This window comes from Ambystoma mexicanum, chromosome 4p, assembly GCF_040938575.1.
Source record: "Ambystoma mexicanum isolate Mex_15411 chromosome 4p, UKY_AmexF1_1, whole genome shotgun sequence".
Taxonomy (NCBI): Eukaryota; Metazoa; Chordata; class Amphibia; order Caudata; family Ambystomatidae; genus Ambystoma; species Ambystoma mexicanum.
This window is the reverse complement of record NC_090927.1, coordinates 1,143,021,896-1,143,037,249: the sequence shown is the minus strand read 5'-3', so window position 1 is coordinate 1,143,037,249 and position 15,354 is coordinate 1,143,021,896. Positions and strand designations below refer to the sequence as shown.

Sequence of the window (15,354 nt, the reverse complement as noted above, 5' to 3'; positions counted from 1 at the left end):
AGGCAAGTTCAGTCCAGCCCACTCACCTCTCCCCTTCTATTCTTACTAAAATTCCTTCCAGCTTACTTCTCTCACCAGTCTTCTGTCCCTCAGATGCTTCACTCCTCTTATTCCTCACCTCCACCTTTTGATATGACGTCTCCTCCACTCCTCATCACTTCTACTCCTCTCCACTACTATTCCCTTTCTCCACACTACTACTCTCCTACTCTGCACTGCTACTTCCCTCCTCTACTACTACTACTCTCCTCCAACCACTACTATGGTCCTCTTCCCACCACTATTTCTACTCAAATACCCTCCTTTTAGTCAGGCACATTCACTTCTCATTCACTCATTATACTGTCTTCTCTACTCACTCATGTCACAGACACACACTCAAACTGCAGAACCACTATCAGTCCTAAGCCCAAACCTCCCTTGCTCCACAAATCTACTCCACAAGCCACTGCTCGCTCCTTCCTCCTGCTTGTCTCTTAGTCGTCCTCCCCCCTGACATCAACTGAGAATCCACATCTTGTGTTTTCTGTCCACTGCTTATGTTAACCTACCCCCTAGCTTTAAGTTCCGCCTTCACCTCCTACTTCCCATGAAGAGGGCCTCTTAACCCATTCTGACATTGTCAAGTCCTTGTCCTTTTCACACACCTCCACCCTTTCCTCCGAATCTTCCCCCTATCCCTGACTGCTGGCTAATTGATCCCCCCACCGAGAGAAAAGCTTTTTAGCTGCTTGAATCTCTCTGAGACATTGATCAAATAGTGGGAAATCCATTCCCAGTAGAACCTCCTCTGGGAGTCCGGGCATTATGATCATGGGCATCAGTTAGGATAGCTTGTGGGTAGGGGTTGATGTCACCATTGACGAAGAAGATCTGAACGAAACTCCCGTTGGTTAGTTCTTCCCGAGTTTGAGGTCAGACCGCACAGCTGTCTTCTTGTTCCCAAAGTCCAGGAAGGCTTTTGCCAGAAAACCTTGGACGTCCATGGGGAGGTAAGAAAATGAACCTATTGTGCATGGGGCCTTCACTTACGCCTAGCGTACACTGACACAACAGAAGATCTTTCATTGTTGCACATTCGAAAGGCATTTGTGGAATTGTGATGTGCGTTGAAATGTGCAAAAATGTCCCCTTATTTGCACAAATGAGCAAAGGGAATGAAAAGGGCATTTTGCAATGCACACATTTAGAAGCCGTTTGCTGATTTGGGTGCACCTTATTTTTGGCACAGGTGATGAGCTGCATTGAGCATGTCATAACTTGTGCCAAACATTTTTGGAGAATCTGCCACATCTTGTATTGTACAGTGAACGTAGAACGCTTTACAGGAGTCACTGATCAGAACATAATGTAGTTGTGAACATTCACACAGCAGTTTTAGAGTTTTAGCAAAGCATCATAAAACATACTGGCTTGTTTGTTTTGTAAATAATGGGGACTGACTGCTTTGAATCAGGAAGCCATGTGGAGTGCCCCCCAAGGAGGAGGCCCGGGCACAACCCCCCTTTTTCCCTCCTATAAAGAAGTATCCTCGTACCACTCCTCTACAACCATGTCATGGAAGCAGTGGAAATGTCGCTGGGCTGCTCCGAGGGAAAGAAACTCCACCTGACAATGGACATGTGGCCCGGGTACATTTGGATGGCCATGAAATCTATCCTCGAGGCACAGATTTCATACCCATCCCTCAGCACTGGGTCACCTTAGCGACCAAATGTCATTCGCCAGAAGGCCACCTTGTTTATGGAAGCTTTTGACATCAGGTTGCACTGGGAATTAATATTACCCAGGCTTACAGCACAGGGAGTCTTGATTCTATTAAAGACAAAGAGGCAAGTATTATGCATATCTCTTTTAATGGTTAATCTTCAGCAGCCTTTTAAATCTTAAAGGTTTCATTTTTCATTTTTAAAACTGAAACTTTCAAACAACAAAACATAGGCCCCTTGTATTATGTAGTTTTGTCCAACATTTCAAAACACCAATCCTGACCCTGCTTCCCTTATGAGTCATGTCCCGCCTGGGTCCTTTCCTCATTCTTTTGATGACTCAAAACTATCAGCAATTCGTTCAGAAACACATGGCTCCACGAAGACCTTGAAGCTAGCAACTGCTCAGCATCAATTTTAACTCGACGAACAACTCTTGTGGAAACTGAAAGACTTTCCTCTGCCATTGTCCAACACTGTTGTCGAACTCAGCCACTTTAATGTTGTCACCTGGGAACAAATAGAGACGACATCTTAAGGGAAGGGGATACGCCTGCTGTACAACCATCACCAAAGCAATACAAAGACAATGGCACAAAACTTCATCACAACAAACCATATTATGGGTGGGATAATGCTTGCCTCTGTGTCTTTAACAGAATTAAGACTCCTTGTGCTGTAAGCCTGGGTGATCTTCATTCTAAATCAAGACCGGAGACAAGAACTATGCTTGTTCAAAGCTACTTAACACTGTCGAAGCCACAGAAGAGACAGGCTTAAAAATAGAACATCTTAAAAGTCGCATTGGAGGACCAGTGTGCCGACTTCAAAATATTTTGCAGAGATGCTCACACTGTGAAAGCTTTAGAAGCCATCACACCCCTCACAGAATGAGCTCTGAATGCCTCAAAATCAATACCAGTGAGATCCACAACCTCCCTGACCCACCTGGCTATTGTGGCGGAAGCTACCACATGTAAGGGTTTCCTCCGAGCGATCAATAACTGATGCACTCCTGTCAGTCTCATGCTCTCTGTTGCCTTCTCATAATTTTTAATTCAGCGGGTTTTAGGAAATAATTGATGTAGTAACACTGTGTGAGACTACACAACACTTATCTGCTTGGTATTAGGTAGCCCACCTTTTGACATAGGTCTGTACTACACAAGTTGGTAGCGTGACTGAGCAGCCAGGCCTATTTCAAGAGGGGTTAATGTGAGCTGTAGAGCTGTAGCAATGAAATTCGCAAATACAAGTAACCAAGTAACACTTACACTCAATGTTTCAATGATAAATATTTATCTATTTATTTATTTAACATCAATTTTTAAATAAGCAATCTTTAAAAAGGCAATTTGTGTAACACTGTAAATATACTTTAAAATACTTTTCGGAATCAAACAAGTTAGTGGATACTCTTTGGATATGCTTCTTACACAATTCCTACACCAAGGTGACTTCATTCACAAGGACAGTAATGGCATTTATATATCACACTTGTTCTACTTTGTAGATTCTGAGGTTGCAGAAAGGAAAGGTTTAAAGAAGGAAAAAGGTTAAACAGGTTCTCAGTATAGGTGAGCACAATTAAATCTTCCAATGAGATCTAGACAAGATTTTCCCAGCAATAACAGTCTAAAACAAGTGACCACCTATGAGGGACAGCAATATCAAAGTCAAAGGGCTAGAAGAGTCTACGGGGAGCCACAATAGTCAAAGTCAATTGGAACACAGTCTATGCAGCTTAGGCACTTCTTAGAAAAAAGGTCTTGCACAAAGTTGGTGAGTTTGTAGAAAAATCACTTGTAGGGTCACAAGCTGTTAAGCCTGTGGAAAGCAGCGTTGGAATCAACTCTAAAGGTAAGCGACTGCAAGCCTCAACTGAGAAAAGCACAGCTCAAAGAAACAGAGGTAAGTACCCCAAGTCTAAACAGTACCTCTGGGTTGAAGAAGAGTGGTCCAGCTGGATTCTGTCATTTTGCAGCGATGCAGACCCTGGGTTCCAGAGCCTCAGTCGTGGGGACAAGAGGGAGGACATCTGTAGGGCTCCTGCGGTGGCACTTTGGAGGTCGTCGACAGCTACGGGCTATTTTTGGTTCAGCAGCACTTTGCGGTTTCAGCGCTCGGTAAAACAGCACTGTTGCTGACCTTGGATACTGGTTGGGCTTCCTTCACTCCTTGGATCCTGCACTCTAGTGAGGGGACTCGAGCCCGGGTCGTCCTGCTTCTGGAGGGTGCTTAAGAGACACCTGGAGCTTCTGGCCGAATTTCAACGTTGCACTCGACTACGGATTTCTCGACCCTTGGCATTCGGTTCTTGCAGCAGCAAGGAAGTACAGCCAGTCAGGGAAGATGGTCCAGTGGAGTTTGTCTCAGAGTTAGTTGGTCCCACTAACCCAAGGGAAGAAGTCGTCCCTTCCGGAGCTTTTCTGTCGAATTGAAAAATGAGTTTCAGCACAGCAGCAGGGATTCACTGGGCACTTCAAAGGTCCAGGAGAATGCAGCAAGCTTCTTTCACAGTTTCTTCATCGGGTATTTCTCCCAGTGGTCGACTCTGCCTCTAGTCCCAAAGCCCTTGCCTTCACTCCTTGGATCCTGCACTCTAGTGAGGGGACTCGAGCCCAGGTCGTCCTGCTTCTGGAGGGTGCTTAAGAGACACCTGGAGCTTCTGGCCGAATTTCAACGTTGCACTCGACTACGGATTTCTCGACCCTTGGCATTCAGTTCTTGCAGCAGCGAGGAAGTACAGCCAGTCAGGGAAGATGGTCCAGTGGAGTTTGTCTCAGGGTTAGTTGGTCCCACTAACCCAAGGGAAGAAGTCGTCCCTTCCGTAGCTTTTCTGTCGAATTGAAAAATGAGTTTCAGCACAGCAGCAGGGATTCACCGGGCACTTCAAAGGTCCAGGAGAATGCAGCAAGCTTCTTTCACGGTTTCTTCATCGGGTATTTCTCCCAGTGGTCGACTCTGCCTCTAGTCCCAAAGCCCTTGCCTTTTAAGCAGGTTTCTCCCATTCACGCAAAGCCTAGGCTGTCAATCACACAGCAGGGTGCCAGCCAATAAGGACTGGTTGCATTCATGCACTCCTAGAGACAAAGGACAGGGGCGTTTCAGGAACCTCCCTCACATCCTGCCTTTCTAGACACACTGGAGCCAGAGGCAGGTTTCAGGGCTGAATCCCGCCAAAGGCAAAAAGAACAAAGGGCTCAAACCTGGCTCAACGCACAGAGTAAAACGCAAGAAAGACCTCACAAACAGAAAATGGCGGAAAAAGAAGACTGGGGCCATTTTGACAAAATGTTCACCTATGGGTGCTGTACTGCAGCTGAGAATTCAGCCTCTGGTTAAAAAAAAAAAAGTAAAATGGTCGGAAAATTAAACCACTGACACCAGCCTCTTAAAGTAGTGAGGGTAACATCAAAATGTTACATAAGGATGTAGGATAAGGGCCTACTAGGTAATCCCCAGCACTCCACATAAAATGGGGTGTGCTGGACCTAGAAAGAGAAAAGTTAAGTAAAGTCAATTTCACATTGCTATTCTTGGGAACAGTAGTAAATCTAAAGGACTTCTCTGTGACACTGCACTGAAGGTGCTGTGTGTCACAATACAAAAAGTAAATGCCTTTGGAGTTTGTCAGACTCCAAAAACAGAGGAAACACATAATCCAAATAAGGTCAAAATACATGAGAGAGTAAGAAAAAGGTCTCACTCACTCCAGGGTTAAAATGAAAAAGTCCTAAAGTCCAGAAAAAGAGCTGGGGTCGTTAAGGTTGACGGGAATTAGCACAGAAATGAGAATTCTCCCTAACAGAGGGCTACACATAATTTCGGTTCGCCCGGGAAATACGGCTAAGAAATCATTGATGATCCGCTCTTTGTGCATTTGGCTATATTAAACGCCACCCCTTCGGGGTAGAAGATCTTTCTATTGACTTTCAGCACCTTAACCTCTGAAACTCTGCTACAGGACACCAAAGAGAGCACCACTGACAACGGCTCATTTTTTGGCCAATGCTGAAACAATTTAAACACTGCCTCCACGTCCCAAAGAACAGAATATCTCAACGACAGGGCTTTTTGCAATTTCACTCCATGCAGTAATCTCACTAGGGCTGAGTGTTCTCTGACCGGCAAGCCGTCCACTTTCACGTGCACAACATGAAAGACAACGGACTAACACTAGAGACGTTTACCTGACATGTCCCAATACAAGGGTCAACCAAAGTCAGGCAATTGACCAGAATCACACACACCTGATGGCCCTTTCCCTTCCCCACATGGATAAAAGGTGGAGCAAGTCAGACAGCACGACGTGAGAGCCATTACCGTCCGGCAGTTCAAGAGGAGGCAAAAGACGGCACAAGTCGAGAAGAGAGCAGGGGGGGGAAGTGACCTTGCCCTTATCGACAGAGACCCGTAAAGCCTCAAGAGAAGCAATCGTAAGGCCAGGAACAATAGCCTACATGTGATACACCAGATGTCAACGGTACCCAGGGGCCTTCTCTGCTGACAGCCAAGCTGGGGAGAGACGTGTGGCCCCATGGTAGCGGCCTTGACTCTACAGGTGAGAAAGCAACGTCGTTCATCACAATCGGTGAGTCAAGGGGGAGAACCGTTAAAGGAACAGAACTGTGCTGAACAGAAGGCTAATTGAACTTTGAATACCAAGAACTGTTAAGAAAACAGGGGGAAACCAGCAGAGTGAGGTCCCACGTGGGTGCGCTCTCGTGGTGACTACCCTATTGTTGAAGTACAAGTACCACACAGCCTTGGGAGAAAGGTGGTCAAAGTGGTCATACGGGGGTAGTGTCAAAATCCTCCATACAGTCAAAAGTCTTTGACAGGCGGATGATCGTGAGGCGAAAGGGAAATGAAGCCCGCCTGGTGAAACGAGCATATGCTAAAAGGTTTAGAAAGGAGCCCTAAAGCGATGTTCAAAAAGACACTAAGCTTATGATATGATATGGCATTTCTAACCTGCCTATACACAAGTATTTCATGAAAGGTGGCTAGAGTGAACCCGGAGGAGGGAGACCCACAAGCAGGGGTGAACCCTGAAGAGTTATGTTCAAAAGACCTTAAGATTCATTAAACCAAGAGACATTGTAAGGCAAGGAGAAGTGAACTGTCCTGCTTGACATTTGGGCTCCGAACCCGGCCGAGGGAGATCCAGGGGTGAAACGTCCTCACCCAAAGTTCATTCAGAAAGGAAACGTTTATCTGATTTGTTGAGCACGACTGTGAAGGGGTCTGTACCCAGAAGAGGGGGACCCAAGGGTGAAACCATCACCCAAAGCCATACGTGAAACAGAACTATTGTGTTTGTTTGTGGAAACTATCAGGCCCTCGAAGGCAAAAGGCTTATTATTGAAAAGAGACTTTAAACCATCAGAGATTCTGATAGTTGGAGTGGAACTGTCGGCTCGTGCTCGGAAAGCTCGAGTATGTGCTGTGCTCAGGAGACCCACCTTGTCCCGTGCTGAAAACATGGGGAAGGGAGACCCCTGGCAATCACATCCTGACTTATTATTTTGAGAACACTTCCTTCTTTATTGAAATCCTATCCCACACTTCATTTATATTTAGCAGTAGGATTGGCAATAGGTTTTTCTTAGCATAGGCCCTTTTATTTTGACACAACACCACTAGGGCTGCCTTATTTTCATTTGATGGTCGACGCTTTCTCCCATCTTAGATTTAGGTTTAGTTTAGGCGTTCTTCCACCTTGCACTTACAGTTTAATAAACCCCCTTGAACTGTGATCACTTGTGTCTGTCTTTACTGTTGCCATCATGGTAGAGAGATTTAGGGAGAGGAATATTAGAGAGCAGAAGACCCAGAGAGGGCAAAGATCTGAGAGTCTGAAAGGCAACAACCTTAAGTCATTCCACTGGGAAAATCAATGGATAAGCGCCTAGGGTGACCAGATGACCCTATGTAACCAAGACACTCCTTTTCTAGTCCTATAATTTAACAAACTAATGCATTCATGGAGTTATAGGCCCTCATTGTGAGTCCGCCGGTAACCTGCCGGTCCGCCGCTCGATATCCCGGTAATACCGGGATATTATGGGTGGTGGAGAGCCAGTAAGTTCCCGTTCCCATGGACTCCATGGGAATGGGAACACGGAAGTACAGGCACCGTTAGTAGCCGATAGTTCAGTGCCCCTACCAGCAGGCTTGTAGTTTGCTGGTCTGGAAAAAAGGTGCCAGTAACCGTTGTTAGCGGCACTTTTTTCCAGACCGGAAAACATATAATGAGGGCCATAGTCATTGTTAATTTCAATTGAGTCCATTTGAATTAAGCACTTGAAAGCAAGGATTTGAAAAAGGAAGGCACAGGACAGGAAAAGTGGTGCCCGGTGGTATGTATTCATCTGGTTACCCTAGTTAACCCCTCCCCCGCTGAACCCAGTGACACCCCTACAAATATATTATTACAATCAATGTATAATGTTCTAAGTGCACACACAAAGCAAGCTAAGAGCTTTAATGGGATTCTGAGGGAATGGCTTACAAAAGGTTATGTTCAGTGCAGAACAGGCATGATTATTTTAAGTATGTCTCCCCGGCTCCACCCTCAACCAAAAAAGGGTTTAGGTAGCACAAGCAGCATGAGTGCAAGCTTTCCCCCAGTCAGAACAAGTGCCACCTCGGCAGTAGAAGTGCAAGTTTCACTCATACTGAATAGGCATAGCAATTGCAAAGTATAAATAAACACTCACTCAGGATGTAACCTTGGCATAGAGCAAAGTTTTTTTCCATACAGGTAGACCAGCTACACCCAAGGCTTGGTGTAATCCCACACGAAAAGTAGGGCTCACTCTGCTAAACCTGCATATATTAAAATGACAGACCTTAGGTGTTATATAAAACACAAACACCATCAAAATGACTTTGATGGTGAAACAGAAATATGAAAGGAATTGGTTTTTAATGTGAAAATTAACTATGGTTGTTTTACTGGAAAATGTTTTCTTCTGTAGATAACCATAACCATCTGTGAAAAAGAAATGTGAACAAAGCAACCATTTTAAAACATATTTCACTTACCAGATTGCGCAATTGACCAAATGGCTCCCTTTGTATGTCAATCAGCAGGGAGGGTGGACTGGTGGTGGTGGGGGGTGTCCTTTCATAAGGTAAACTCTAACTTAGAATATCACCCCTCTAGGGGCAAATACATATGGTGCGGCCCACTGGCTGTGGATAAAATCTAAATCTTGAAAGAACATTGGTTAAGAAGGGAAGGGCACAGAACGTTAGAAGGACGGTGTCAGGTGCAGTGTCTGACAGCACTTTATAAGGCCGGCTCCAGGCGTTTTCTCCCCTCCTGACAGACCCTTCCCCCCTTCTCGGGCTGAACCTGCCTCACGATGCAGCTCTCCATCTAAGGTGAAGAGAAATTAAAAATAACTAAAATACAAATATTCTGCTCTGTGCACTGGAGGCATCCTAGTGCTAAGGGCATTGCTGCTCTGTCAAAAAGAGGGACTAGTGAAAAAGAACTCCTCCGTGGAACACCAGTCAATAGGGTGGCCAACTTTACAAAATGGTTTCTCGGGACAGGTTAGATGCGGTTTTGCATCAGAAGCAGTTTGTGCCATCATTCGCACCCCCGCCTTATCCTCTATCCCCTCCACTTTTATGTTCACGTTAGTTGCAAAAGGCCTTTTAACACAAGCAGAGCACACAGTTATGAATAATAGGGCTGGCCAGTTAGATTTCTCTTCAAAGCCTGTCTTGGATTTCCCAGGCCGTATGCAACAAAAGACATGCAGACCCACTAATTTGGAACTGTATAGACATCATCAGAAGTGACATCATGGAAAATAACTTTAGGAAACAGGGATCCCCAACCTTTAGTGGGCGATAAGCAACATGTGCTTATGAAACAACATGGTGAGCAACATCTATACCTCTATGGAACATATTGTCAGTCAGGTGGTGGCAAAATGATTGCAACCCAAATTATAGTGGCAGTACGCTGAATTTTACAAATAGAGAGTTTTAATGTGCAGCAATTTAACAGTAAACTGATATGCAAATCTGGGTAAAGCAAATTTGCAATAGTTTTCACTGAATTTGAGCTCAAGCTGGTGAAATGTAAGTGGTAAAGTAAATGGGGCCTTTGTAATCACACACAATAAATGGTCAAAACATATAGGATTTCAAGTGCACTTTAATGGGGCTTTAGTGTTATTGTCCAAGGAATATCTGGGAAACATACTGGCAAATTTTGCATTTGTAAGCATTTTAGGCCAGCAATATTGGTCACATAGTGGAACATTCAAAGACCGCTATACAAAGTAGTTTGGTAGTTCTGCCTTTCACATTTGAAGGAATGCATTGGCACTTTAAATATAAATTATTAACAAGAAGACAATTTGCATATGCAATTCATTCACTCGGGGACAATTCAGCAAGCATCTTACTAATTTGTACATTATCCAAATGCCAGATTGGAAAAGTATCACAGGGACACTGCAATGATTAGTGGTTTATGGAGAATGGGCCTCATTACGACCTGGGCGGTAAGTGAATAACGATGCCGGTAAAGGATTACCGACATCGCTTACCGCTCCGGCCGATTATGACCTGATAAAGCGCTATTAGCGGCACCGTAATTAACGGTGCCGCTAAAAGCGCCAAGTGCGCGGGCACGCGACCACACATGCCGCAAATACCGGCATGGCGCAAACAGGGGAACATTACGAGTCACGCGGACATGCAAATAACGCCCTAGTGAAGGCCGTAAAGTACCTTACCGCCATGGTGCAAATACCGGCATCGCGGACCATCCGTAAACGGCCATGTGCAGTGTTCCTAACTGCCACAGGTGCACACAATCAGCACAGGTGGAGGCAATACAGACTGGGCCAGCAGAAAAGGAGCACACCCCACCCCTTCCCACACCCAGTCACACTCCACAATGATTCCAATACTACTAGCAATGCAGGGGCTGGAGGACTTGATTGCAGTGGAAGTGCTACTACAACAACAACAACAACAGGCAGCACAGATGAGACGCAGGAGGAGAAGGAGGGCAAGGCAGGGCCAGCATGCCCCACCAGTGCAGCCAGTGGCACCACGCAGGCAGCCCCCAATTCCACGCATCAGAGCCAGTCCATTCAACCTAACCCCTGAGCAGATCCACACCCTGTACCGTCTGGACCGGGACACCATCACCACCATTGTGGACATGGTACATGACGACATTGTCAGCCTGATTGAAACACGCACCGCCATCCCACCCCTACTGAAGGTAGTGTCTGTGCTCCACTTCCTGGCCACAGGCACCTACCAGCACACAGTGGGGCACATGCATGGCATTTCACAACCATTATTCTCACGTACGCTGAACCAAGTGCTTGATGCCCTTCTCAAGCACACAGACGACCACATTTCCTTACCACGGTCTGCCCAGGAGATCTCAAACACCAAAGTAGGTTTCCATTCACTGGCTGGCATCCCTGGTTGCATTGGCGCCATCGACTGCACCCATGTGGAATTGGTGGTCCCACATGCCATGGAGGTAGCGTACCGCAACCGTAAGCTATACCACTCAATGAACGTGCAAATGGTATGTGACGCAAACAGGATCATCACACATTGTTGTGCCCGATTCCCCGGATCAACCCATGATTCAATGGTCCTGCGGAACTCCACGATACCACGCTACATGGAGCGACATGCAGGGCAGAGATCCTGGCTTCTTGGTGAGTCGCATGTTAGACCTATGGAAATGTGATGTGGGTAGGTGATTGGGGTATAGATGCATACTTCACCTGGCTGAGATGGGGGGGGAAGAGATGCATACTTCACCTGGCTGAGATGGGGGGGGGGAAGAGATGCATACTTCACCTGGCTGAGATTGGGGGGGGAGAGATGCATACTTCACCTGGCTGAGATGGGGGGGGAGATGCATACCTCACCTGGCTGAGATTGGGGGGGGAGAGATGCATACTTCACCTGGCTGAGATGGGGGGGGGAGATGCATACTTCACCTGGCTGAGATGGGGGGGATGCATACTTCACCTGGCTGAGATGGGGGGGAGAGATGCATACTTCACCTGGCTGCGAGTGCGAGAGGGAATGGACCATGCTCATACCCCAAAGCAGCCCAGACTGGACCTGACACCTGACCACATAATGCAAGATGTAAGCAGCCCTACCATGTAAATGAAGCAGTGTCACAACCATTCCACAGCCATCTGCATGAGCACTGTACCAAATCGGATCGCAACCCCCTCAACACAATGCAGCTACAAGCAATGACTATAGCCAATACACAGCACCAAACACCATCAACTGAAAGGACACTCCCCCATTAATGCGTACAAAGGAGTCACATGAGGCCCAAATACATCAATACACCACTACACTGACACAGAGAGCCAACTGAAATGCATGACACCATTTGTTGTGTGGAGTGAGACCATCATGAGGCTGACATCAACGGTGCCAGGATGAAAGCATGCAAACTAGTGGACATCTGCCAGATCACAGAAACAACCGCCGTGGACTAACACAGTGCATGAGCACTCACAAGGAACTGGACCCCCCTGCGCCTACTAGTTGATGGCACGCACACCAGTCCATTAGAGGAATACACACATAGCAGTCACATCGTGTGTCTCCATTCATGCATGGAAATGAGGTTGAAATGAACAAATAAATGCATGCTATGGTGTCACTTAATAAGGTCCCATATGATGTGATGACTTACACATATACATTGTTGCCCACATGCAGGTGATGCCGGCTATCCCTTGAAGAGGTGGCTCCTTACCCCAGTACGGAACCCACAGAACAGGCACGAGGAGGACTATAATCGTGCACATACACGTACCCGTGTGGTGATTGAGCAGATATTTGGCCTATTGAAGGCACGGTTTTGCTGCCTCAGCAGGTCTGGTGGGGCACTCCTGTACCGCCATGAGAAGGTGGCAAAGATCATCATGGCATGTGTCATGCTACACAATATGTGCATCAGACGAAATGCCCCTGCCCCCTGACGTTGAACTGCAACCACCTGATGATGAGGATGAGGAGGGTGGGGATGGGACAGCACATCAGGGAGGCAGCGATGCACAGGAGGGACGTGACATGCGTCGGACTCTGATCAACCAATGTTTCTAGCACTCATGGATGGGGAGTGTGACATGGAGATGGCACTCGGGGCACTGGGCGTGTCAGGGACATGGACACTGTAGACTGTTCAGCAATAAAGCACACGTACGCAAAAAGGCAATGTCCACACATGTTAATTATGAGTTACCAAAATGTGTATTGAAGATTTATGACAAAGTGAACAAGCCCTCCACCCCACACACCCTCTCCCCCCTCCCCCTTCAACTCCCCCACACACCCTTTCCCCCTCCCCCTCAACTCCCCCACACACCCTCTCCCCCCTCCCCCCTCAACTCCCCCACACACCCTCTCCCCCCTCCCCCTTCAAGCCCCCCCATGGTTTGCAGTAGGCTGCACCAGTGGTCGCATGGCTGTGCCTACTGGCCTCCCCCTCTTCCAGCACCAGGTGCCCCCCTGTCGGATCTCCGCAGGTTCCTGCCAGACCTCCGCACGGGGCTGGTCCTGGTTGAACTAGCAGTTGATGATGTACCCGCTTGTTCAGATAACTGTGTTGGACGCATGGCCTGCATCGCTGCCACCATCTCACTGAGGACGTGCCGCACTGCTGCCAATTCGGCACAAATGTCCTTAGAGGATGACTCTATGGCTGATTTCAAAGACGCAGCACATTCCCGGATGTCATCCCTTACACCCCCACATTCAGTTATGTGCTGCGTCAACAGGCCAGTGAGCTCCTGCTGGTGCCTCTGAATGTCCTGGATCCCCTCTTGGGTGGTTGGGGCTGCGATGGATCTTTGAGGGGTTTCAAAAGCACTATGTTCCTCGGGCACAGTTGGTGTGGTGCTGAGAGTTGCAGGCCATGATTGATCCGGAGACTGCCCGTGCATGCTGGTGTCACGCATGCTGCATGGTGACAGTTGTGGGGAATGCAGGGGGCCTGTGGTGGGAGTTGCAACATGCAGCTGATCCTGTTCCTCATCATCTGAGACTGCTGCTGTGGCAGCTGTCTAGCCCACTGTGCTGCTTGCATCCGATGCAGTCCCTTCTGCCGCTGTCACTTGGGTGATGGTGGCTGTTGTGGGCGCTGCAGTGGGTGCTGTAGAGCACATTATTGCTGTGGCCTGTGGTGTTGTCTTGGCCTTCCGATGTGGTGCCGGTTGGCCTATGCCCCTTGAAGTGGAGCGGCGGTGTTGTCCCTCCTCGGCCCTGGCCTTCTTCCGTGGTGTGGCACCGGTGTCCTCACACCGCTGTCAGGTTGTGTGCCTGTGGGGGACCAAAGGAGGGAGAGGGTTAGTGATGGGTCTACGGGCATTGGGCATGCTTTGGGGTGGCTGCATTGATGTGGATTGGTAGATGTGTCACATTGGGGGGAGTGACATACAGGTTGCCTCACTCTTGGGAGGGTGATGCATGGAGGCATTTGGTTTGCTACACAAATTGGGTGCATCATTCATGTGGACAAGGTGATGCTCTGCATTACCTGTAGGAAGCCTTGTGCTTATGTGTCTGGTGGACCCTGCTATACATCATTGCACTGTCAGTTCAGGTGTACATCATCGTGGTGGTATTGGCATTATTTAATTAGAGACACCTACCTGCATCAGCTGATGACGGGGCTCCTCTCTCCATGTCCCCGACTCCCTCTATTGCCTCGGTGCCTATGGTGGTGGCACATATCTCCTCCCATGGTTGGAGTTTTATGGGCGACTCTGCACCTCCACCTGTCTCCATCCCAAGGTTTCGGTTGGCCGAGAGTATACTTTGCACACGTAGACGTAGGTCGTCCCAGCGCTTACGGCATTGTTTTGGTGTGCGGGGTGTGGTGGCGACAGCACTGACTCGCTGGGCGACCAATGCCCAAATCTGCTTTTTACGCTGCAGTGCTGGACGGGACATGTTATTAGCAAACACCACATCTGCATGCTCCTGCAGTGTCTCTGCTAACATGGTTATATCCTCTCTGGAGAAACACTCCTGGCGCAGCCGATCTCCCGTTTTTTTAACAGCTTTTGGCATCCTAAATTCCAACAAGTAGTGGTAGAGGTGTGTGGGAGTTCTGGGGGTCAGATGGCTCCTGGTTGTGGTGGATGGCAATGGATTGTGTTTTTAAAAATGGCTGCCGTGCTCTTTCCCGTTCCTGTGCGATGACGCTACTTCCAGTTCTGCGTATTTACGGACACCGCTAATAGCGGTTACCGCTATTTTAGGTGACCGCTATTAGAGGTGACCGCTAATGCCGATGGCTAGGATGCCGGAGGTGCTATTTCCACTGCAGTCGATGCCGGAAAGGGGGATTTTTCGGGCTTTTGCGGCATGGCGGTGAGTTCATTACCGGCATGGCGCAAAGCCTGTGCCCACAAACTCGTAATGGGCCGCTTTTAGTGGTCTATTGCCAGCACGGACACGGTAATTGCGCCATGCCGGTAATGACCGGTACTTACCGCCCGGGTCGTAATGAGGCCCAATGTTTGCATTGGGGGGGCGAGGGGATTTCAAATATTTGACCTGAATACGCAGGAGCGACTGAGTGTAGCGAGGGAGCCCGAACCAA

General features: G+C 47.9%; 1 long non-coding RNA gene across 1 annotated transcript in view; it reads right to left on the bottom strand.

Moving 5' to 3' along the window:
- Positions 1 to 1,839: 1,839 nt before the first annotated feature.
- Positions 1,840 to 15,354, bottom strand: part of LOC138452660 (uncharacterized) — a 101,535-nt gene continuing 88,020 nt past the window's right edge. Inside the window, exon 2 of the long non-coding RNA XR_011260298.1 lies at positions 1,840 to 2,219. This is a non-coding gene — a long non-coding RNA (uncharacterized lncRNA). The remainder of the gene's footprint in view (positions 2,220 to 15,354) is intronic.